This window comes from Labeo rohita, chromosome 7 (genome assembly GCF_022985175.1).
Source record: "Labeo rohita strain BAU-BD-2019 chromosome 7, IGBB_LRoh.1.0, whole genome shotgun sequence".
Taxonomy (NCBI): domain Eukaryota; kingdom Metazoa; phylum Chordata; class Actinopteri; order Cypriniformes; family Cyprinidae; genus Labeo; species Labeo rohita.
Window position 1 is genome coordinate 44,661,007 of NC_066875.1, and position 24,010 is coordinate 44,685,016.

At 38.6% G+C, this 24,010-nt stretch overlaps 1 long non-coding RNA gene across 1 annotated transcript; it reads right to left on the bottom strand.

Moving 5' to 3' along the window:
• On the bottom strand, nt 1-720 carry LOC127167986 (uncharacterized). Its single transcript, XR_007828052.1, has 3 exons — nt 649-720; nt 381-473; nt 1-272 (listed from the first exon to the last, which is right to left on the bottom strand). It is a non-coding gene; the product is annotated as an uncharacterized LOC127167986 (long non-coding RNA).
• Between the last annotated feature and the right edge of the window lie 23,290 nt (nt 721-24,010).

A 24,010-nucleotide genomic window follows, 5' to 3' on the forward strand; every position in this document is an offset into this window, starting at 1 on the left:
ACAAGTAAAAGGACATATTCTGAACTGGAATGGGGCCTCTGGGGCGAGAACATCACATCCAAATCACGAGAACACCAGGGAAAAGCAAAGTAAATAAGAAACAAAAAGGAGCTTTACAACATGTTTACTTTCTAGGCCTGTAGTCAATCTGATACGGGCCCTGAGTCACAGCACTGATTAAAGCAGAACAGTGGAGCGCAGATAAAAGCCTCGAGTTGAACGCCTCACTGTCTGCCTCCTCCGAGTTTAGCACACTTATCTTCTCATTAGCCCTGATGAGGAATTTCACAAGGTATACGGATGAATCAATTAGCGCCAGACACACCAGGAGTCACTTATGATTATGAAAGCACTTTCATTTGAATATAAAGAACTTTTACCTTTTTATACCTTTCTCTTCCATCCTGTCAGATCATTTTTGACAGAATGTAACATTTCAAATCATCATGGCTGCTAATGTCACTAGTCATGGCCTTAATCAACAAATATTACAACAGTCAGTGATATGAACCTTCTGTAAATAGTGCATAAAATCAAATATGAATTGTATTGACATTTACAGTGTGATTTTTTATTTAATGCATACATGCATACAGAAAAAATCCTGCTAAACAAGAAAAAACACCAAATGATGCAAGCAAAACTCACCAGCTTTGAAAATGGCTCCTCTTTTTCTTCTTCAGCAGGTTGTGAACCAACTTAAGTTGGACTAGGTGTATATATCGCCACCTACTGTGCTGGAGTGCGATGAGACTTTGTGCATGAACAATTTCTAGATTTTACGTTTAGGATTAATAATAACATATTTTAATAAGCGTAAATATATGCAGAACCATTCAGAAGTTTGGAACAATTGCAATTTTTAAATGTTTTTTAAAAAGAAGTCACTTTTTACTCACAAAGTCTGCATTTATGTGATCAAAAATACAGTAAAAACAATAATATTGTGATATATTATTACACTTTCAAATAACTGTTTTCCACATGAATATATTTTAAAATGCAATTTATTCCTGTGATGCAAAGCTGAATTTTCAAAATCATTACTCCAGTCTTCAGTGTCACATGATGCTTCCGAAATCATTATAATATGCTAATTTACTGCTTAAAAAACATTTCAATTTTCAGTGCTGAAAATATTTTTGTCGAAATTATTTGATGAATGTCATCACAGGAATAAACTACATTTTAAAACACAGGCCTTTTAAATTAAAGGGGTCACTGGATGCCCATTTTTCACAAGTTGAAATGATTCTTTAGGGTCTTAATGGAAAGTCTGTAATATATTTTGGTTAAAAATTCTCAATGGTTGTGTAAAACAACACCTTTTTTACCTTGTCAAAATAAGTTCTGCAAAAACCATCCTGTTCTGAGGGATTGTTCCTTTAAACGCAAATGAACTCTGCTCGCCCCACCCCTCTCTTATCTCTGCTGCTTGTTTACTCTAGCGGCATTTAGTGCGTTTAGCCGCAAGACTTGCTAACTAGCACATTATTAGAAAAGGTGATTGCAGAGATTCATAAAAAAAAACCTTATACTCACTTCTGCTGTCGGTGAAGCTGGATCACGAATGATTTGTGCGAACATGGATTTATGTAGATCGGGAGCCACATTCCCTTCACAAACAAATGTAATCCACTGCATCTTCAGCAGCTCAGATGTCGGGAGTAAATGACAACCACTATGTTCATTATTACATCCAGCAACACAACACCTCAATCGCTCAATCTGAGATATTTTTTGTCTAACTTACATCCCTGCTCCGGCATCGAAAACAATGGAGGTCTGACTGTTACAGCTGAACTGAGGTAAGACGCTCATGTCAATCAACTATTGTGGGAGTGGCCTCTGTTGGTGTGAAAGGGGTTATTATTTTTACAGACTAATTAAAAAGCACTGCATGGATTTTTATCATTATAGGGTAGATTTGTACATACACTGCCAACACACATTAATGTTCAAACAACATGTAAAAGTGAACTTTGCATTCGATGAGCCCTTTAATAATATCTCACAATATTACTATATACTGTATATGTAGAGACAAAGAGAGAGAAGTATAATAAAATTAACAATTAATTTGGCTAATTCAGTTTGCATTATCTTGTATAATCTTAAAGGTTTATGAAGGTAGTTTATTTTTAGTGTCTGCATTTGCAAGCAAATGTAAATGAAATTTCCTAAAATTGTTTGTCGTATAATCAGTTTTATTGCACTGGATGTACTGCGTTTGCATTTGTTTTCAAAATGTCGTGATCCTGCTCATTAGACCTACAAACATAAAAAGCAATAAGGCTTTATTCTGCAAGAGACAAAAGCAATGTGCATTTTCTAAACAGTTTAAGTCCTGTTACTCTACTATGACTGTGGGAGGGGGGTTTGTCAGAATAATACCAATTAGAGCAGCCGGATTATAAAGCGCTGCTCTCGCTCCCTCTCTGCTGGGTGCAGATAAAGGTCAACTTATTCAGTGTCTGCTACTCATAAACTAAGTATTCATGGCCCGTTGCTGAAATGCTACATTTATACATGCTTGAGCGGTGACACAGTTAATACAGGAGGCTTTGACGGGCATGTATGATTGCTGCTCGAGAGCATCTGTCTTTAAGAGGATATGAAGAGCAGATTGATGATGTTCTTTATTAATGACATGAGGCGGATGATGTCATCGCTGAAGATGAGCCCTTGGAATTCTTATTAATAATTCAAACGATCTCATATATGACTTAAAGCCAATTAATCTGCATTGCTGCAGGCTATCCTTAAGGAAAAAGAGGTTATTTCTGGTGTACTTTCACATGCATATCAAAAAATAAATATTGCATATTGATGGAGAAACATAGTATGTGTTCAAAGAATTGATAAGTGTTTGTTTTGATTAAAGGCACTATATGCAAATACTTTTAACAAAATTAGTCTTTTTTTCTGCATGCAATGATCCACAACATGTCACATTCACCACTACTGAAATTAAATGATGTTGCAATATGTTATGCAATTGCAATTACCTTTGATATTAAATGCTATGCCATGTTCAACATGTACTGCACTGCAAAAGCAGTGGCTGCTGTGGCTTTTGACGTTTTGCTGAAAGAATTCATTGCCACCTTTGCTGTTTTGACATGTTATACATAAAACATTAGGAATCAAATAAACCTGCAGGGACTTGGGGCTTTAATTCCTGAGAAAAGACATGGCATGAAAAGCAATGATGCAAACATGCAAGAAATAACTCAAAAACATGCCTGTAACTCAGAAACATATACTGTAGTAAACAAGCCGGATATGAGGAGTGAGTGCGTCTCCACTTGTTCTGTACTTTTGACTTCTGAAGAGCCTTTGTGAAAGGACGACTGCTGCCAAGGTTGTTTTTCTTTTAATGTTGAATAAAACACTGTGAAATGCAGTGTATGCAGCATCGGCCATGCGCCTGAGAGTGCTGATATGAGTCAGAGCCGGTTGGATTTAAAGCCCAGCTCTGTCTCAATTGCTTTTCACGCCTCATTAGACGAGCTGTTTAACTGTGATGGACACTGGCGGCTTTCACTCAACATACACGAGTGTGAATGTGTGTGTGTGTGTGTTTGTGTCCTAAGGGAACACAAAGCAGGAGTCAGCAGAACACCTGAAGAAATGAACAAGACTGCAGCAAGAAATCCAATATTGCACTACAACACAGTATGACACACTCACAGTATGCAGCGCACACACACACACACACACACACACACACTCCAGTGCACTGCTCATTACAGTGTCAATTCACAGAGTCATTCATCTAACAAAGAGAGCAAAAGCTAAAGTTTTCTTGAGAGTTCTTACAGTCCTCAAGAAGTTGCTGCAGGAGGCACAATAGTGCTAAGACTACTAAAATAGCCTGAAATGTATGTCTTAATCATGGATTTATTGAATAATAACCCCATGAATTACAAAACGTATTCACAACATGCCATTCAGGGCCATCTTTTCACTGTCCAGACACACAAATAGATCAAATAACATCAAAAATGAAAATTCATTATGTGTTGAGATGAGATTTTGTGCCATCTATAGACAAGGGGGAAAAAAGGGTTTTTATTTGAATGGCTGTCAATGGAGAAAGATGCTTTTTGCTTTGGTCTGATTATGTAATTTCAGAATCAGCCAGCAGGTGCTAATGGAGCCACGATAACCAGCTAAACAACAATGTATGTGTGATAACATGTAAACATTCACTAATGAACAAATTAATCAATTTTAAACTTTTACAAATTCGCTTAACGTGCTACATAATCAATAATAAAAGCCTATTACTTTTTTCTAATTATTTTTTTATAAACTATTACTTGATATATGGGCCATTCTACAAAATTGGTTCAAAGTCATTGGTTCAAAAGTTGTATGTATGCAAATTGTATAATATCCAAGGTATACACATTTCTGGTAACTGTGTGGAACCAAACACTATCATAACATCTTAGTTAATAATTCAGTATGCTTTATTTTTGACAAAACATCCTATGTTTCGGTAGCGACCACATCACATTACAGAATTTTAACCCACATACTAAAAGACTAAACATACTCAAATACAAAAAAGAAAAAGAAACTTCATAACTGTACTAAAATTTTGTTTATTTCCCCCAAATAAAGGATTATGTGTTGCCTTTTTCACTGCCGAAACAATGATGACAGGTTTTGAGCGTGACTGTTTCGGCAGTGATAATTTTATATACTTTTGAAGCTAGCTCAAAGATGCTAATCAGCACATGGTTAGCTAGAACAGTTCTGAACAGTGGAACACATATAACAACTAAATGTAATAAAATAACTCCCAAAAAAAGTGTTTAATTATAGAAAAATGATGTTCGGTAGTGACATTCTTTAAAGTTACACACACACATTTTTTCATACTATTGAACACATTTACCTCAAAATGATAGACTAAAACATGAACTGTATTGGCAGTGACATGAAAAATGCAGGACACTTTTTTTTACATAAAGTTTCATAATTTTCAAGAAAATATAAAATAAATATTTTTTGAGCTTTACTTAAAAAAAAAATCAAAGAGATATTTTAAAAATAACAATGGAATAAAATGCAAAAAATATTTGTATATCATTTTCATAAGTTGACATGTAAGCGTTAGTGTTCAGGACAGCCACCTCCCGACTGAAAGCACCCATGAATGATGATTTTATATATATTAAGCTTACTGATATTTTAAATATTATTGTGGGTATCAATAGATAATAAAAGGATCTTAGTAAACATCTAAGATTTGAATACTTAAATGCTTTTTAAATGTGTGTTTTGGGACAGCAGTTTGCACCAATTCTGTAAAATGGCCGATATAAACCACTTAGCCTATTTTATGAATTGTAATTCTATTCATTACAGTTCAGGCATTTCAGTTAATTATGTCTTCAAATTTAATGACTTATCTTAATAAATGTTAATGACTGCCTTATATACAGATTCTATAAAAATAAGCTTTTCCTATTCCTGTAATATTTGGATTTTGTTTATTTTTATCACTTTAAACATTAGACACGAAAGCATGAACTAAACATTTTTGCTGCTACTGTGCAGCAGCATTTGTTGTAGTCTAATAAAAATACATTTGCTTCATGTTAAGACGATGCCTCATTTTGCAATCACTCACGAATAAATGAGATTGTGTCTGTTGTTCTCCTATTCCACTCTTTAAAGTCACACAAAACAGCATGGAACAGTTTTAATGTTTGTTGCAACTTGCACTTTGTTCGTTCTGGAAGATTAAACAAGGTGGGTAAATAAGCTGGAAAGACTCTAAAGAAATGGGTAATAAAACAAAACTCAAAAAAAGTGATTTTTAAATGAATAAAGTTTCTGTGGAAACACAACACCCACTGAGGAGCCCGAACTCAAGGAACACAAAACCCACAGATGAGGTGGGAGATCAAACGAGGAAAAATGATATTACCATATACTGCAGAGAGGAAACACAGATTTGAGAGAAAGATTGACTTTAAGGTTATGCAGCCATTGCTCTGCCTTGACCACCACAGAGTGAAACAAACCCACACCGAACTACCACAGACAGGAACTTCAAACCAGAGCAGCTGTGAACTTTGATTATTTTTCAGTGGCGGAGGAGGAGGAGTGGGCGGAGACTACAGCAGTCAACCAATGAGAGAGTGACCAGGTCCCCCTGTGCATGACACACAACACTCTCTCTCTTATTGGTCAAAATAGACCAGAATGTAACATTTTATATTAAATAAATGCAATACACTACTTTTTTAAAGTCTGAGGTCTGAAAATGAACACTTTAATTTGGCAATCATGTGTTAAACTGATCAAAAGTGAGAGTGAAGACATTTACAATGTTACAAAACATTCTATTCCAACACTGAACATTCTATTCATCAAAGAATCTTGAAAAAAAAGTGTAACACATTTCCACAAACATATTAAGCTATGTTCAGCATTGATAATAAATGTTTCTTAAGCAGCAAATCTGCATGTTAGGATCATGTGATACTGAAGACTGGAGTAATGACGTTAAAAATTAAGCTTTGCATCACAAAAATTAATTACATTTTAACACACATTCAGAAAGAAAACACTTTTGTGTAATTTTACCAACCTCAAACACTGTAAAAAAAAACATCTAAGACTTTTTCTATGTAAACAAAAGGCTTATTCCTCTCAAATATTGTTCACAAATACCATAACCCCACCGCCACCATGGGCCACTTGATCCACAACGCTGACATCAGCAAACCGCTCACCCACACAACGACATACACGCTGTCTGCCAGCTGCCCTGTACAGTGAAAACTGGGATTCATCCATGGAGAGAACACCTCTCCAAAGTGCCAGACGCCATCGAATGTGAGCATTTGCCCACTCAAGTCGGTTACAACGACAAACTGCAGTCAGGTCGAGACCCCGATGAGGACGACGAGCATTCAGATGAGCTTCCCTGAGTTTCTGACAGTTTGTGCAGAAATTCTTTGGTTATGCAAATCGATTGTTGCAGCAGCTGTCCGGGTGGCTGGTCTCAGACGATCTTGGAGGTGAAGATGCTGGATGTGAAGGTCCTGGGCTGGTGTGGCTACACGTGGTCTGCGGTTGTGAGGCCGGTTGGATGTACTGCCAAATTCTCTGAAACGCCTTTGGAGACGGCTTATTATAGAGAAATGAACATTCAATTCATGGGCAACAGCTCTGGTGGACATTCCTGCAGTCAGCATGCCAATTGCATGCTCCCTCAAAATTTGGGACATCTGTGGCATTGTGCTGTGTGATAAAACTGCACATTTTAGAGTGGCCTTTTATTGTGCCCAGCCTAAGGCACACCTGTGCAATAATCATGCTGTCTAATCAGCATCTTGATATGCCACACCTGTGAGGTGGATGGATTATCTCGGCAAAGGAGAAGAGCTCACCAACACAGATTTAGACAGATTTGTGAACAATATTTTAGAGAAAAAGGCCTTTTGTGTACATAGAAAAAGTCTTAGATCTTTGAGTTCAGCTCATGAAAAATGGGGACAAAAACAAAAGTGTTGTGTTATAATTAATAATTATTGGTAATAATTTTGGTCAGTATATATATATATATATATATATATATATATATTCATTTTGGCATAAACCTTATATAAACCAAAGCATCTTTAAGTTAGTGCAATTATAAAAAGGTCACTGCAAATATAGCCATGTGATTCAGTCATGAGTCAACGCTTGCTGATATGAATAGTCGATGAATGTTATCAGAGTAAGAGCAGCAGAAAACACTGTGTTCTTAAACATTCATATGCTGGTCTGTTCAGGTCAACGCAGTGACGCCTGCAGCTGTACTTCTCAATGTGCAATTGATTCCCATGTGTGTGTGTGTGTGTGTGTGTGTGTGTATTTGTGCTCCACAATACAAGAAAAAGAGAGAAAGATATGCTTGAAAACATAAGGGTGATCTGACTAGCTAATTAATAGAATCTGTTGATGGCAACTTTTCAAAAGTACACTTTTACTGTTCACAGCTCAAAATGAGTAAATGTCTTTAAATTTAAGTGTCTAATCTATCCATCTATCTTATTTCCAAATACCAAAATATTTCACTAATTCTTTCTCTATTGCTCTGTTCTAAAATCTGGGTTTCTTTGTCAACCTGCTACTAAATTTTCATTAAAAAAAAACAACTTATTTTTGATAATTTTATCAATTCATGATCTTTCTTTCTTATAGTTTAGAGAGTTAAGTACATGTGAGTCAGTGTAGCCACTGTTGGGACATATTTATGTGTCTCATTAAAACACAGAACAAAAATTATGAAAAATGATAACAGATAAAATAAAACATTTAGTAAACAAGTTCAAGCATGGCAGTAGCAACGCCAAGGTCATGGGTTCCTTTCCTAGGGAATGGATAAGAGAAACCAACCTAAATCTATCTGAATCAAATGCATGGCATTGTAGTTCAAATATGGTGCTAGCAACACCAAGGTCATGGGTTTGATTCCCAGGGAATGCATGAACTTGTGAAACACATACCTTGAATACAAAATCGCTTTGAGTAAAATCATCCGACAAATGCATGAATGCTAATATATTGAATAAAAGTGTCTGTCAAAATGCATAAGTGTAAAATTCTGTTTGCAGCCTCCCAGTAGACTTGATCATTGCCACAAAAGACCTTTGATCGCAGGTAGAAGTGTCCATAAAATGCCACTGTAAGTTTCAGTGCTTTTGTATGTGTTGACATTCTAGGCTGCTGCTGACCTCCAGGCCGACTGAGATGGGCACCTGCGGGTCACCCATGGAGATTACATTCTGCCTGAATGGACTGACAAATATCACAGCGACATCACCTCTCATTCTCCATCTCTGCCTCCCAGACACTCACGTGATGCCCGTCCAATCAATACAGCGCTCTCCGCTTCCCCATCACGACCTCAGAAGAATATCCCTCTGTAAAAGCTTCCAGTAGACACTATAAAACAACCTAGACTGTAAAAAATAATAATAAAAAAAGATATACATAAAACTATAAAAATCTGAGTCAGTCTTTCGACTTAAGAATGTCATGTTTAATTCAAAGTTGTACTTGTCATTTCTTTGTAATTATTTGGTTTTTTTATGTTATGTGCATAATTGTATATATCAATCACAGTATGCAAACAGATGTAACAATAATAGCAAGCAAACAGACAAAAGAACGTAAAGTAGAGCACATTCATTGTGGTTTATGTCACATTTACATTGCTTTAATAATCAAAAATTAAGTTTTGCTATATTTATGGTAGTAAATTTACAAAATATCTTCATGGAACATGATCTTTATTTAATATCCTAGTGATTTTTGGCATAAAAGAAAAATCTGTAATTTTGTCCCACGCAGTGTATTGTTGACTATTGCTATAAATATATCTGTGCTACTTAAGACTGGTTTTGTGGTCCAGGGTCACATTTAAGTCTTTAAACGCTGAGACAAAAAGTAATAGTATTGCATTTAATGCAGGAAGATGCCATAACTTCATTGAGCAGAAATAAATAAATAAATAAATAAATAAAATAAAAAATTTTGGACATCCAAATAACAATTTTTTTTTTTTTTTTTTTTTTTTTTTTTTTTTTTTTTTTACATTTCGACTAGATTTTTAAACTAGATTTTAAAGGAGAGCAATAGAGAAAACAGTGAAACATTTTAATTATGTTGTTTCACAGATAAAAATCCAGTGAACTGAGCGATGTTGTGTTTACAGTATCGTGCTAAAGCTGATGGGATTTTTAATAAGATCCTCAAGCTCGCATAAATGCATAAACACAACATGATACAAACGAAGATCTCAGACCAAAACCTCAGTGCATTGAAATAAGAGCAATAAATGAGTAGAAAAACAGTGCATCTGTCACAGTTATCTATATTTTATCAGCAATTTTCATGCATTTCAAATAACAACAGCACAACCAGTTTTCATAGACCTTAACTTCACCCCAATGAGCTTCTGTTTTGAAACCTCATCTAACAGTACTATTTAACTGTAATATTGTTAAAATGATTTCATGCAGTGCTACAAACAGCTGCTGTAAAACAAAAAGGCATATATTTAAGGGGGCAGTGTAGCTCTATTGTACAGTAATACGGGAACATGGCCAAAGGCTGCAGTACTTGAAGCTTATATCGTTTCCATCAAAGATATGGTTATTATATACACATCTTTTCTCTAGCGACCTCATGAATGTCCATAAATGTGTCCTGCTACTGAAAAATACTGCTTGAGGAGGAACACTTATTTTTATTGTGTCTAAGCACATTTCACTAGAGGTCTAATGTTTAAATTCAAAGAGTATTTATTATATGGCCATGAAAATAATGATGTCAGTATTTTAGATGACTGAATATTTAATCTGAGACTCAATTCTGGTGTAACATGATAATCAGAAAAACTGATTATATTTATATTTTATATTTATACACTGATGTCACCATTCTATTCAATATTGATGTCAAGATACAATACTCTATTAAATAATAAATAAAAAAAATATACAATTATACAATATACAATACAATATTTTGTCACAATCCATAATAAATATTGTTGCATTTTTGTATTGCAATATATTGTGACATGGAATATTGTTACACCCCTATAATGTTTTTGCAATAAAAAGTGTTTATGCACATGCAAAATGCATCAACTGATGCTAAAAAAAAATGATTGTGCTTATTCAGTCAAGTAACAAAATCATATCAGTTATGAATATATAAACAGCACTGACAACAATGCATGTTTTTGTTGTTAATTATGCTGAGTTCAGTATTGAGTAAATATAGTGTAAAACAATAAATAAAGCATCAATGAAAAAACACTTTGAAACAATTTTTACTCTGATTGCTTTTAAAAGTAATGCATTACAATAAGTTACTTCCTAAAAAGTAACTAATTGCATTACTAAATTAGAGCAATGTGTTACGTTACTTTTGTGTTACTTTTTCTCATCTGGTATCGGCTTGCTATTTTTTAGCAAATGTAAAAGCCTTTTCACACTAAAAGTGAAATGAATAAAGCTTCAGGCTGAAGGAAATGTAAATTCACTTCATACATTAGAGGGCGCTGCTCAAACAAACCCTCAGCTGTGTTGCCATTCTGGACTGCATGAAGAATAGGACGCATATATGAATAAGAATAGGATGTAATAAATGGGAAAGCTGAGTAACTGCATTACTTAATTGAAAAAGTAACTTAGAAATTTTCTTGTAACTTTAAAAGTAATGTGTTACTTTACTAGTTACTTGAAAAAGTAATCAGATTACATAACTCAGGTTACTTGTAATGCGTTACCCCTAGCACTGAGGCCCAACCCAAGATAAAACCTTGAAGATTTCCCTGATTTTTTTAACGAACTTCCTCCTGCACATAAATTAAAGCTTCTCACCTCATTCTTATCAAAGTCCATCTTCAAAGAAAAAAAAAAAATTTGCACAGGGCAGATGGGGCACATTTATTCTAACTAAAAAATGTCACTGTTGGGCGGAGTGATGACAGGGCATCAGTGGGAGGTCAGATACCCGCTGATGCCTCTGAAAGATGCCCTGTCCTGATGCTATTGTTACTGAACACATCATGTCACTCACCCATCTATCCTGAGGGTAAGCCGCACTCCAATCTCACATTTAAGATTTCCACAATCACACATCCAGGCACAGCTGAACTGGTAGCAAAAATATACAGCTACCATCTGTAGGATACCCCATAAACGTCAGCTAGTTGTGTTGATGTACACTGGAAATGAAGCTAATTTTGTCAGTCAGCACTCTTCTGTGATGACCTAGTGAACATCAACATTCAACGTTGGTATTTCAGCAACAAATTACATGCTAATTTTCACTTTGTGATAGACAGATGACCCACGGCTGCTTTCGACATTCAGTTATTTGTTTATTCTGCCAACAGACACGTACATTGCACTGATTAAACAAACAATTTTGTACCCGACAGCTGTGATGACAACATTTTGGATAATGGATCGTTTTATGAATTAATTGGAGCTGTCTGGACAACACGAGATCTGACTAAATGGTGCCGCAATAAAACAAACATTTTTTTTGTTGTGGGATAAATGTGAAGCTGTGTTTCATTCTGATCCTGTAATGACGGCACAGCTGTAATGGTTATTGCTCCGATTAACGCGTGCTGCGCGCGGAGGAAAAGATATCAAACTGTATTTAATGTCTACCTTGTCACCTGGTTCACGCTGAGTGTGTGCGCTGCAATTTGTTGACTAAAGAATAAAAGAAATTCCCAAGAGTGAAACTTTTATCCAACTTATTCTTCAAAGCAGAAGTAAGCCTATACATGATGTATCTTGTTGCCAACAGGTGGCGCTATTATTATAACTGAATATTGGCCTTTAGATGTCTTCAGGCCAGAACTCTTACCAAACATGTAAAGTTTGGTGCAGATTGGACATTGTATGGCTGAGTTACAACAACTTCTATTCCCATGGTGAAACATCAAAATTTGTCACGCCGCCACGGACACGCCCTTCTACGAAAATTCAAGATCTTCACAATTTAACACCGCAAAGGCCTTTAGAGTAGACTGACCAAATATAATGTTGATCTCATTAAATCTCTATGAGAAGTTTGTTACAGCGTAAAACATACCACTTCCTGTTGCCAGCAGGTGGCGCTATGTCTATAACTGAATATGGTCATGGACATGTATCTAAGGACAGGACTCTTATCAAACATATGAATTTTGGCGCAGATCGGACATTGTATGCCTGAATTATAACAACTTCCTGTTTCATGGCAAAACATTGAAGTTTGTCAGGCCGCCATGGACACGCCCTTCAGTGAATACTCAAGATCTTCACAATTTAACATCAGAAAGGGCTTTAGATTAAACTGAACAAATGTGATCTATTTAAATCTCTAGGAGGAGTTATTTTTAAAAACATCACCTGAAAATGGCAAAAACAGCACAAACCTTGCCAAGAAAATTCAAAATAACAGACTTATGTTGGGTTTTGGACTTCTTACCTAAAGTCCTCCACTTTATTGTAGGTATTGGCGTATTACATGTGTCTACCGAAAAAACATTTTGTCACACCCCCTTCTGAAACCCACTTCAGATGTAAATTTTCACCACTTTTGGTGTGTGTGCAAAGTTTCATGAGTTTTCGAGCATGTTTAGGCCCTCAAAAATGTGATTCATTTTGGAGGAGAAGAAGAAGAAACTGACCAATTCGCACCATTGGTTCTCGGGCCCTAAATTTGGTAAGACACACCAATTTGCAATATCAAGCAGCAAAACGAGCTGTTTTGCAGAGTTAAAAATAGCTGGACGCAGATGAGACCAGATGCAAGACCCATAAGTATGTTTTGATGCTGGGATGCTGGTTAGGGATGTTTTGATGCTGGTTTATGCTGGTCTTTTGCTGGTCATGTTGCTGGTCAAGGACTTCTTATGAATCAGTTCATTTTAGTGAATCAAGCACATACTGACTGGCAGTGTGGTCATTTTCACCAACAAATGGCTCTTATGCACCAGTTCTTTTTAGTGAATTAAACATATAGCGGAGTCAGGGTAAATGACTCTTCTGAACCAATTCTTTTTTAATTGAATAAAATGCAATACAACACTGTCAAGGCAGTCTCATTCATATACAAATGATTCTTATGTCTAATTCTTGTCAGTGAAACACGAATAGTGCAACCAGTGCAATATTCACAAACAAATGGCTCTTATAAACTGGTACTCTGTAGTGAATCAAACACATACAGCACAGCCAGGATAGACATATAAACATACAAATGATTCTTCTGAACTAAGTAAATCAAAGTAAGAGTAAAACTGAAGTAAATCAATCACATTCAACACTGTCAAGGCAGTTAGATACATGAGCAACTTGTTCTTTTGAATCGGTTCATTTTAGTGAATCAAACATACTGCATGACAGTGTGGTCATTTTCACAAAAAAAAAATGACTCTTATGAACTGGTTCTTTTTAGTGAATCAAACACATACAGCACACTCAGAATAGTCATATTCATAAACAAATGACTCTTCTGAATCAAATGCCTACAACACAGTCAACAAAGTCAGAAACATGAGTAACTTGTTCTTTTGAATCGGTTCTTTTTAGTGAATCAAACACACAGCACGCTCAGGATAGTCATATTCAAACAAATGACTCTTTTGAACCAATTCTTTTTTAATTGAATCAAATGCATACAACACTGTCAAGGTAGTCTCACTCTTATACAAGTGATCCTTACGTCCAATTCTTGTCAGTGAATCAAACACAAACAGCGCAACCAGTCCATTTCCTAGGTGAAAAAAATGCTTGAAGTGCTCTATTTTCACGCACTAATTGTGTAATTAATATACTAAAAATTATTCTTTATTATGGCCTGCTTCTTAAGATAAAGTTAAGATCATGTAAGTGTACTCAACTGTGCTATTTTGGGGGAACATGAATATGAACTAAAATGTGCTTTTAACATACTTTTTCTGTACATTATGGAAGTGCACTTGTTTTCACCTGGGTTACAAACCGGTACTTTGTAGTGAATCAAACACTGAGTCATATGAACGCACAAATGATTCTTATGAACCGGTTCTTTTTATATTGCAGCGCATGGTTGTATTGACAAGGCAGCAACAAGGAATGTCATCTTTTAGAATATGACTTCATTTGCATAATAAGCCTTTCTGTAATCATTGTTCAGGTCACTTACATTTGCCATTTGCATAGTGAGCAGAGAGCAGCACATTATGTTAGTACAATGCATTAGAGCCTCTCACCGGCCAAGTAAATTAATCTTCAGAATCTTTTTTTGTGATTGAAACTTTTTTCTGTTAATAACCAGCTTGCAACCTAGACTTGACAGGATTATCTAATTACATACCGCATTCTATTACCAGCAGCACAATGAAAGTGCTACATAATAGCTGATGTCTATTAAATCAGTGAGTATAGGTTTACTGAAGTGTACATATCAGTCCATTTCTGAAATTACAGTCATTGGTGATCAGGCGGTACAAAATACCAGTTTCTTTCCTGGCATGTTCTAACTTTTTTATTGTCCCTCCACTTTCAGTCACTATACATATAGGCCGGCTTCGTGGACATGCATAATGCAGCGCCACATGATCAGGAAGATAAAGGTCTGCAAACTTATGAATAAGTCAAAAGCGAAGTGGAGGGCTGCATTTTAGCAAAGACACTGTTATTCATATGCAGCCCAAATGAAAAGAATCGATTAATTTGTACCCATAAAGTGCTGACAGGCTCAGGTCAGAGAAAGCAAAGACAATTCATTTAAGCAGGTGGAAATCTGACACATTCCCTATTAGCTTGTTCCATTGAACAGTGTAGCATATGCATGTCTGTCTGTGTATCATAGTAAGAAAATATGCAGGTAGACTCATTTGAAATGCTGATGACAGCTTTCTTTTTAGATTAAATATTTTTGCTAGTGCACAGCTGTCATGCCTCAGTGTTTTGCCTTCACTATGTGCAAATGATTCACAAAACACATAAATTCACACAAAATTGGTTATGCAATCTATTTTTCTAAACCACTAACCTTTATAAATTGTTTGCTAAAACAACTCACCAGTTCTTTCAAATCTTCAAAACTGTCTGTAATGATTGTTCAAAAATATATATTAAAATAATGAAAACAAACAGCTCAAATGTTGTTTTTTTTTTTTTTAAATATGAATCAAATGCATACAGTGCAGGCAGGTTCATCTTCACGTACAAATGATTATTCTGAACAGATTCTTTTTAATGAATCAAACATGTAGCGCAGCCAGTGCACCACTCACAAACAAATGATTCTTTTAAATCAGTTCTTTTTAGTGAATCAAACACATACAGTGCAAGTGTGTGGTCATTTTCATGAACAAATGGCTTTATGAAACAGAAAACAAATGTTTCTAATAAACTGATTCTTTTTAGTGAATCAAACACATACAGTGCAGTCAAGGTCAAGTATAAATGAATCTTAAAAAAACGATTCTTTTTAGTGAATCAAACACGTACAGCACAGTCAAGGCCACGTAAAAATTATTCTTATAAACAGATTATTTTTAGTGAATCAAACATACAGCGCAGTCAAGGTCAAGTACAAATGATTCTTAAAAAAAACTATTCTTTTTAGTGAATCAAAGAGATACAGCGTAAATATAGTCTTTTTCACTAACAAATGGCTCTAATAGGATTTTATGAAAATCCTAAAAATCATGAATATTTCTAAGCAACTGAACTGCTTTTGTCCAGCAAGGAAGTGAGAAATGACCAAAGTTCCCCTAAGGCAAGTCAATGCCAAAAATGAGCAAAATCTCCAAAACATTCTGTCATGATTTGTGTCTCAATAATATATTTCGAATTAGTGATAAAGTCAGACAACAATGGTATAATAAGGTTTGCTTCTTTAGCTCAAATCACAACAAAAACGTATTTTTGTTCTGAAGCAGCTAATGTGCATGTGCACAAAGCTGACTGGCTCTTGTAACTAAAAGGCGGGGCTTCCATGATACTTGCATTTGCAAATGTATTCTGATCAACAGTTATTTTACTCATGCATCACTGACAGAGCCGATAAATACACAGTCAAAGTATTGCCAATGAAGGGCAGGTTCAGAAAGTAATTAAAATATCTCGTAATCAGTCCCTGTGGGCTGGGTTCTGAGTGATGCGTCATTAAGACTCAATCATGTCTCGTCTCTGCGGTTCTCCACATAATATCTTAATTATACCTGATGAACAACAGAAAGAATCGCCGGCTGAATGCTGATGATCCGCGCGTGTGTGAGGAAACTCTCCTCAGAATTGATTCGCACTTGTGTGTTGGAGTGCCATCTGTGACTGCGTTGGATGTTCACTGGGAGATTAAGACTAATTGCTCTGCTCAAATGGCTGTGTAAGCAGAACTCACTGTACACTACAGTCTAACTCTCAAACGAATGGAAATCGAACAAACTGTTTACTTTGTGAAGAAAGAACATTCCCACTGCTAATGCTCAATGTACAGGTATGCTTTAGGATATTTGTCGGCCTTTCCTCATTACCTTGAGATGCTAAAGCAGCCTTTTTACAACCAGGAGAACCATTTTCAACACTGATAACAAGAAATGTTAGAATATTAGTATGATTTCTGAAGGATCATGTGACACTGAAGACTGTAGTAATGATGCTGAAAATTCAGCTTTGATCACAGAAAAACAAATATATTTTAAAATCTTTTCAAACAGAAAACAGTTATTTTAAATTGTAAAAATATTTCACAGTATTACTGCTTTTTCTGTACTTTTGATCAAATAAATATAGACTTGGTGAGATGTAATGCTTTTTAGAGAATAATTAGTAATTTAATAATTAAGTAATCTAATTATACTGTTAAAGATATTATTAGTAGCTAGTAATTAATTACATTTTTAGATTAACTTACCCAATGCTGATATTATTATTTGGTTGCTGTAGGAGTGACTGTTATATACACTACCAGTTCAAACGGTTTTGAACAGTAAGATTTTTAATGTTTTTTTAAAGTCTCTTCTGCTCAGCAAGCCTGCATTTATTTGATCCAAAATACAGCAAAAGGAGTAATATTGTGAAATATTTGTGCTATTTAAAATAACTGCTTTCAATCTGAATATATTTTAAAATGTAATTTATTCCTGTGATTTTAAAGATTTTTTAGGATCATTACTCCAGTCTTCAGTGTCACATGATTCTTCAGAAATCATTCTAATATGCTGATTTGCAGTTCAAAAAACATTTATTATTATTATTATTATTATTATTATTAGTAACAATATTTTAAACAGTTGAGTACATTATTTTCAGGATTCTTTGATGAATATAAAGATCCAAAGGTCAGCATTAACTGAAATAAAAAGCCTTTGTAACATTATACATTATGCCATTCAAAAACTTGGAGTCAGTATGATTTTTTATTTTTTATTTTTTTTGGGAAAAAAAGGTATAGAAATTAATACTTTTATTTAGCAAGGATGCTTTAAATTGAATTGAAAAGATTTCTATTTCAGATAAATGCTGTTCTTCTGAACTTTCTATTCATAAAAGAAATCTGAAAAAAGTCTACTCAGCTGTTTTCAACATAATAATAATAAATGTTTTTGAGCAGCAAATCAGAATATTATAATGATTTCTGAAGGATCATGTGACTGAAGTAATGATGTTAAAAATTCAGCTTTGAAATCACAGGAATAAATTAATTTTAAAATACATTCAAATAAAAAACAATTATTTTAAATAGTACAAATATTTCAGATTTGTATTGTTTTTGCTGTACTTTGGACAAAAAAAATGCAGGCTTGGTGAGCAGAAGAAATTTATTTAAAAACCATTAAAAATCTTACTGTACAATAACGTCTGACTGGTAGTGTAGGCTATTTACAATCTGATTTATTTACAATGATTTCACATCCAGACAGTTTCATACTGTCTAACTGAACAAGTCAATCGAAATATTAATATTGTAAATAAGTGATTTCTGGTTTCTAATTTGTTATAAACAAAAACAAAGTGACTTAACAATCACATAACCGCTGTTTGTAAGCAAAACCAAACAAAAACCAACTGTCACAGGATGAACGAGACGAGAGGCGAGCGGATCCATATGCAAGCTCTTTATTGGGCGAGACAAAGACATGGTCGTACAGGCAAGGTCGAAACGGGAGCAAACAGGAATAACACAGGCAGTGGGAAAGAATAGTCCAGGAAACGAGAGCGATAATCCACAAGGCAGGCGGCTAGACAGACGTAAACGATAATGCAGGCGAGAAGTCAAAAACCACGGGAACTAGGAACTTGGAAACAGGAAAACGCTAGCAAACAACAATACAACAATCCGTGGTTAGCACGGCGAAATACAGGGGCTTTTATAGCGCCGCTGATTGGTCGTGGGTCAAGTGTAATGGCTGATGGGAAATGTAGTCCGGGGTGTGGTGCAACAGTCTGTGTGTGTGAAAGGGCGAGAGTGACATCTGGTGGTGAGCGGACAGCGGGACACCGACCAGATTCGTGACATAGCCCCCCAAGGAGCGGCTTCCAGACGCTCCAACAGAGTAACAGTCCAGGGGAGCGGTGGGGCGGGAGTGAGACAGGGCGAGGGCTGGAGGACCAGGTCCCTGCGGAGGACCCGGTGATTGAGGCAGAACCGACAGAGCAGGTACCCTCCAGGGAGGGGCTGGAGGTGGAGCAGGAAGCGCAGGAGCCCTCCAGGGCGGAGCAGGAGGAGGCGCAGGAGCCCTCCAGGGCGGAGCCGGAGGCAGAGCAGGAGGCGCAGGAGCCCTCCAGGGCGGAGCCGGAGGCAGAGCAGGAGGCAGAGCAGAAGGCGCAGGAGCCCTCCAGGGCGGAGCCGGAGGCGCAGGAGCCCTCCAGGGCGGAGCCGGAGGGAGAGCAGGAGGCGCAGGAGCCCTCCAGGGCGGAACAGGAGGCAGAGCAGCCCTCCGGGGCGGAACAGGAGGCGGAGCGGCCCTCCGGGGCGGAACAGGAGGCGGAGCGGCCCTCCGGGGCGGAACAGGAGGCGGAGCGGCCCTCCGGGCGGAACAGGAGGCGCAGCGGCCCTCCGGGCGGAACAGGACCCCCTTTACGATCTGGGACCTGGGGAAAGCAGAGACAGAGGAGACAAACAGAGAAGGGAGAGAAGCAGAGAGCTTGTAGGGGACGCCACCTCCAAGGGAGGATCCACAGCCATGGCTGACACCTCTGGAGGTATTGGCGCAGCTTCTCCGACCAAGTGGCACTCTGGAACAGGCTTGTGACCAGGCGAAAACTCTGGAGCTGGCTTGTGACTAGGCGGGAGCTCTGGAGCAGGCTTGTGACCAGACGGGAGCTCTGGAGTAGGCTTGTGACCAGACGGGAGCTGGGGCGGAGCAGGAAACCGCGTTATGGCCTGGGACCTGGAAACAGCAGAGACAGAGGAGGTAGAGAGAATATGGGGAGAGGCAGAGAGTCTGTAGGGGACGCCGCCTCCACGGGAGGATCCACAGCCGAAGCTGACACCTCAGGAGGCATTGGCGCGGCCTCTCCAACTGGCGGGGGCTCTGGAGTAGGCTTGTGCTTGGACAGGAGTTCTGGAGCAGGCTTGGGAGCAGACGTGACCCCAGAAGCACAATGTGCAGCCCACACACACCAGATGGCAATAGCCATTAAGGGTAGAGCAGCAGCGGGAGGTTGTGGTGGGTCCAGGGCGCTGGCTATCCCGATAGGCTGTGGTCTTGGGATGTCAGACGAGATGTGACTTGACTTGGGGTCTGGTGTGACTTGACTTGGGGACTGGGCATGACCTGACTCTGGGCCGTCAGACGGGTCATGGTAAGGCTCTGGGTGGCCAGACGAGACGTGGCTTGAGTCTGGGCCGTCAGGCGGGGCGTGGCTTGAGTCTGGGCCGTCAGGCGGGGCGTGGCTTGAGTCTGGGCCGTCAGGCGGAGCGTGGCTTGACTCTGAGCCGTCAGGCGGGGCGTGGCTTGACTCTGGGCCGTCAGGCGGGGCGTGGCTTGACTCTGGGCCGTCAGGCGGGGCGTGGCTTGACTCTGGAACAGCCGCCTTGACATTGCTCGACTTGGAAGCTTGATTGGACTTGGAAGCTTGACTGGACTTGGAAGCTTGACTGGACTTGGAAGCTTGACTGGACGCTGAAGCTTGACTGGACGCTGAAGCTTGACTGGACGCTGAAGCTTGACGGGACTTGGAAGCTTGACGGGACTTGGAAGCTTGACTGGACGCTGAAGCTTGACTGGACGCTGAAGCTTGACTGGACGCTGAAGCTTGACTGGAGACGGAAGCTGCATTATGACAGGACCTGACAACTAGGCTTGACTCACGAGGATCTGCAGAGGCCTGGCTTGCTTCAGGAATAACAGCTGTAACGTGACTTGGCTCAGGGACGACAGCTGTGACGTGACTTAACTCATGAGGAACAGCTGTGACTTGGCTTGACTCGTGGAGAACAAGAGCTTTGGTTTGACTTGACTCTGTTGTTTGACCGGACTTGGAAGCTTGACTTGACCCTGGGGTAGCAGCCGCGACGTGAAGGAGCGCCATTTTAGCTGCCCGTACAGCCATCAGGGGTGAATCCAGCACATGTGCCATCATGATAGGCCGCGATCTTGGGATGTCAGGCGGGACGTGACTTGACTCAGGAACCACGGCTGTGACTTTGCTTGACTCGGGAACCGCTTCAGGAAGGCCGGCCCTGATGGGTGCAGACTCAGGAGCAGAAAACACAACGTGAACAGGCTGTGGCTTGACTGAGATGGCCTGAGCAGGCTGTGGCTTGGCTGACATGGCGTTAGCTGGCACTGGCTTGGCAGCCATCTTGTGCAGTGGCTCTGGCGTGGCAGCCATCTTGTGCAGTAGCTCTGGCGTGGCAGCCATCTTGTGCAGTGGCTCTGACGTGGCAGCCATCTTGTGCAGTGGCTCTGACGTGGCAGCCATCTTGTGCTGTGGCTCTGGCGTGGCGGCCATCTTGTGCAGTGGCTCTGGCGTGGCGGCCATCTTGACAGTGCTTGGCTCGGGAATGATGGCTGTAACTTGACTTGACACAGGAACCACAGTAGTAGCTTGACTTGACATAACAACTTGACTTGACTCGGGGAAAACAGCTGCAGCTTGACTTAACTTGGAGACTTGACTTGACTCAGGAAACACAGCTGCAACTTGACTCGACTTGGAAACTTGACTTGACTCGGGAAAGGCAGCTGTGAAATGACGGAGCTCCGTTATCGCCGCCATCTGGTGTGAGCGCGCACTGGCGCCGCCGCCATCTTGCGAACGGGCATCGCAGTCGCCGCCATTTTGCGCACGGGCTCCGTTGTCGCCGCCAGGGTATGAACGCGCTCCGGCGCGGCCGCCATCTTGTGAACGGGCGCCGGCGCTGGCGCGATATCGCGTTGCTTCTCCGCAACATCCACAGTAAGTGAAGAACCGCTAATATGTAGTGCAATGTTTAGATATTGGCTTATAGTCCAATGGGGCTGATGTGTTGGCATTAAGGAGGCGAACGGTTCAGAGAGCCCTCCACGGAAAAAGATCATTAAACACAGATCACTCATAGAAGACTGGTGTGTTAATGTATGAAAGTCCATAACGTACTCCTCAACCGATCGCTCACCTTGCTTGAGGAGCATGATCTGTATCGCAGGGTCCTGAGCTGCTGGATCCTTGTTGACGGATTGTTCTGTCACAGGATGAACGAGACGAGAGGCGAGCGGATCCATATGCAAGCTCTTTATTGGGCGAGACAAAGACATGGTCGTACAGGCAAGGTCGAAACGGGAGCAAACAGGAATAACACAGGCAGTGGGAAAGAATAGTCCAGGAAACGAGAGCGATAATCCACAAGGCAGGCGGCTAGACAGACGTAAACGATAATGCAGGCGAGAAGTCAAAAACCACGGGAACTAGGAACTTGGAAACAGGAAAACGCTAGCAAACAACAATACAACAATCCGTGGTTAGCACGGCGAAATACAGGGGCTTTTATAGCGCCGCTGATTGGTCGTGGGTCAAGTGTAATGGCTGATGGGAAATGTAGTCCGGGGTGTGGTGCAACAGTCTGTGTGTGAAAGGGCGAGAGTGACATCTGGTGGTGAGCGGACAGCGGGACACCGACCAGATTCGTGACACCAACAGAGAACCAGCATCAACAACATCGATATCATCTGCTTTCTATTTGAATATATTTTAAAACGTAATTTATTGCTGTGATCAAAGCTAAATTTTCAGCATCATTACTCCAGTCTTCAGTGTCACATGATCCTTCAGAAATCATTCTAATATGCTGATTTGCTGTTCAAGAAAAATGTATTATTATTATTATTATTATTATTAACAATATTTAAAAAGTTGAGTACATTTTTTCAGGATTATTTGATGAAAGACCAAAAGATCAGCACTTAACTGAAATAAAAAGCTTTTGTAACTTTATACACCATACTATTTAAACGCTTGGAGTCAGTATATATTTTATTTATTTATTTATTTTTTTTTTTTGATAAAACAATTATAGAAATTAATACTTTTATTTGGCAAGGATGTTTTAAAATGGTCAAATATGATAAAGACATCTTTAATATCACAAAAGATTTCAATTTTAGATAAAAGCTGTTCTTCTGAACTTTCTATTCATCACAGAAACCTGAAAAAAATCTACTGTTTTCAACATAATAATAATAATAATAATTGTTTGCTGAACAGCAAATCAGAATATCAAAATGATTTCTAAAGGATCATGTGACTGGAGTAATGATGCTAAAAATTCAGCTTTGAAATCACAGGAATAAATTACATTTTAAAATATATTCAAATAGAAAACAATTATTTTAAATAGTAAAAATATTTCAGATTTTGCTGTACTTCGGATCAAAATGCAGGCTTGGTGAGCAGAAATAACATTAAAAATCTTACTATTCAAAAATATCTGAATGGCAGTGTAGGGTATTTACAATCAGTACAGTTTCATACTGTCACAAGTTGAAATACTGATATTGTAAATAAGTGATTTCTGGTTTCTATTTTGTTGTTTGTGACTTAACAATCACATAATCACTGTTTGTAAGCAAAACCAAACAAAAACCAAAAGAGAACCACAGAATTGCTGTAATTTGTCATTAAGCGTTATTGCGGATCACTGTTTGCATTCGTGACCTTACATTGTTCTGTTCCATGGTTATTAACGTGTATTATTGTGCAATGTGGCGCATCTCTTCAGAGCTGAAAGCAAAACAAAACTCTCTCTCTCTGGAGAGATGTTATTATTGCAGGAGAACAGCACAGGAAAGGTTCACATCATGAGCCGGCAGAGGCCATCTATCATCAGAGCATCACATCAGCACTTAATACAGCAGCGTATTTCACTCGCTTTACCATAGCAACAGTCCCTGAGTATTTATCAGCCGCTCATTGGAAATTAAAGTGGACTGGCGGCAATCCAGCTAAATGCATCTATGCTTTGAGAATAAGCACCATGAAGAGCAGCTGGCAGACAG